Source organism: Hipposideros armiger, unplaced genomic scaffold, assembly GCF_001890085.2.
Source record: "Hipposideros armiger isolate ML-2016 unplaced genomic scaffold, ASM189008v1 scaffold_761, whole genome shotgun sequence".
In the NCBI taxonomy this organism is placed as follows: domain Eukaryota; kingdom Metazoa; phylum Chordata; class Mammalia; order Chiroptera; family Hipposideridae; genus Hipposideros; species Hipposideros armiger.
The window spans coordinates 319,366-321,630 of record NW_017732111.1 but is presented as its reverse complement, the minus strand read 5'-3'; positions in this window follow the sequence as shown (position 1 = coordinate 321,630).

Here is a 2,265-nt window from a genome sequence, read left to right as displayed (position 1 = left end):
GCAAACAAACAAAAACTCCTAGACACAAGCAACTGTTTACTGTTCACCAGAGCTAAAGGGGAAAGGGGGTGGTAGAAGCGGGTAAAGTGGATCAAATATATGGTGATAGAAGGAGAACTGACTCTGGGTGGTGAACACACAATGCAATATATACATGATGTATTATAGAATTGTGCACTTGAAATCTACGTAGTTTTACTAAGCACTGTCACTCCAATAAACTTAATACAAAATTACAAAAAAAAACAACAAAAAAAAAACCCTGTCAGTAGAGGGCACTGGAGGAACACTGTGGATTAAAGGGTTTTGTCTTCATGGTTCCAGTATCCTCTTCTGATCATTCTCCTGCAGTGTGCTGAGCAATGTATGGCTGCCCAAAATACATGGTGCCTCCCTGTAGGCAGTTTCTCCCCGTATCCTAGAGGGAAACTTGCAAGCTCTTTCCATGGTGTAGCGTCTAAAGGAACTTTCCTGTACTCTGGTAAGCCATAGTTAAACCTTCTACAAGGAGGTCGGCATCTCATTTCTGAGCAGGTGGGAGTCTTTCAGATCTATTCCTTCCTTAGCTATTTTGCCTCAGGCCTAAAGGATGTGGTTGCATATTTCATATGAATTCTTTAGAGTTCCCTCTCCCATAGTAGCTAATTCACTATGAGAGTTTATAAATTTTCCCTGTTATAGTTAGTACAGGTTCACCCCGATTTATTGCACTTTGCTTTATTGAGCATCACAAATACTGTATTTTTTACAAATTGAATGCAAGACCCTCTACCAGCTAAAAGGTATCACTGCTTTATTGCAATGCTTGCTTTATTGCAGTGGACTGGAACCAAACCCATAATATAGCTGGGGTATGTGGTTTCTGTTTCTTGATTGGACAGCATGGGGAAGTGGGGGTGATTCTGGGAAATAGATCTGAAAACATGGAAATTGGGGATTGGTTTAGTCATACCCTTGGCCTTGAGCATATTTGGGAGGCTTACAAAAAGTGTTCAGTTGTAGAAATAAGGTTTAGCCTATCTCCTTTATTTTATTTCTATATATTTATAAACATGATTCAATTCCCCTTTATCTGTCTTCCTTATTCTTTTACTGAGAATGTTGATGGCAGTTAAAATGATAATTTATTCCACAGATTACACAATGTCAAGAAGGGATTGTAATTGAAAAGGAGTGAACATCACCCAGAAATGTATGCAGTTCTTGGGAATTTTATTCCTTGATTTTGAGAGGATGCGAATGTTGTTTATATTAGAATAGCTACGTTATGTTAGAAAGGAGAACTTTTTTTTTTTCTATTTCTGTTTGGAAGTTTAAGTATAAGAAGAAAAGAGTGTGAGTGATGATATATTCGGGATGGCTTGCTCAACACTTTTCAAACTGCTTATTGTGTGCTTTCTCATATTGCAGAGGCTAAAAAGCTAAAACAGAGCAAAACAAAACAGAAACAGTTTTCTAGATTCCCTTGAAGTATCTCGATGTGATTTTGGTTTGTTGAATCAATTTCACTTCTGAGAAACATTATCTGCTTCAAAGAATAGCAGAGGTGGTAGGCTCTGCATCTGCCCAGTGTTGCAGCAGCATTCTGATTGGGAAGTGAATTTCCTGATTGTGGCAAAAGCAGGGGGTCCCTTAGGGCCCAGATGAATGCTGTGAGCTTTGGAAGTCAATCTGAAAAGCTCAGCCTAAGATCTGTTCCTTAGCCATCTCAAATATTTCTAAAAGCTTATCAATATTCCATAATAAATCCCCATCTTCTTAATCATTCTTGGGTGGCGTCAGAATCCAGCTGTCTGTAAGTGACTGGAGAGCAATAGCTGTGACTTGTGAATGTATGCCCAACATGCTCTAGGGCATCTTAGCATATTCTAGGCAGCCCATTGATGCTTTTTCTGCTTGTTTGCATGCATTTTTCTTCCTCGTCAATCCTTCCTTAGTGCCTAATCCTCTTTATGCCTAATTTAATTCTTTGTTCTTGTAGATTGCCTGGGGGTTAGGTCTCAAAACCTTACTAAGCGCTTTGGATATTATGAATGCTGTACATATGACTTTGCAGAACTTCTGATTCTTAAGAACCATTCCTTCTATCATCAAACCCTGGTATTCCCAAGTCAGAATGTTTGCTTTCACAACTCATGTTTATGATGAGGGCTTTGAAGTAGTATTTGAAGTCAGCAATCTATAACAAAGTGCAGAGATGATAAATGTTTGGTTTGATGAATGTTGACAATGACACACACCCATGTAAACACCTCTAAGAAGGCA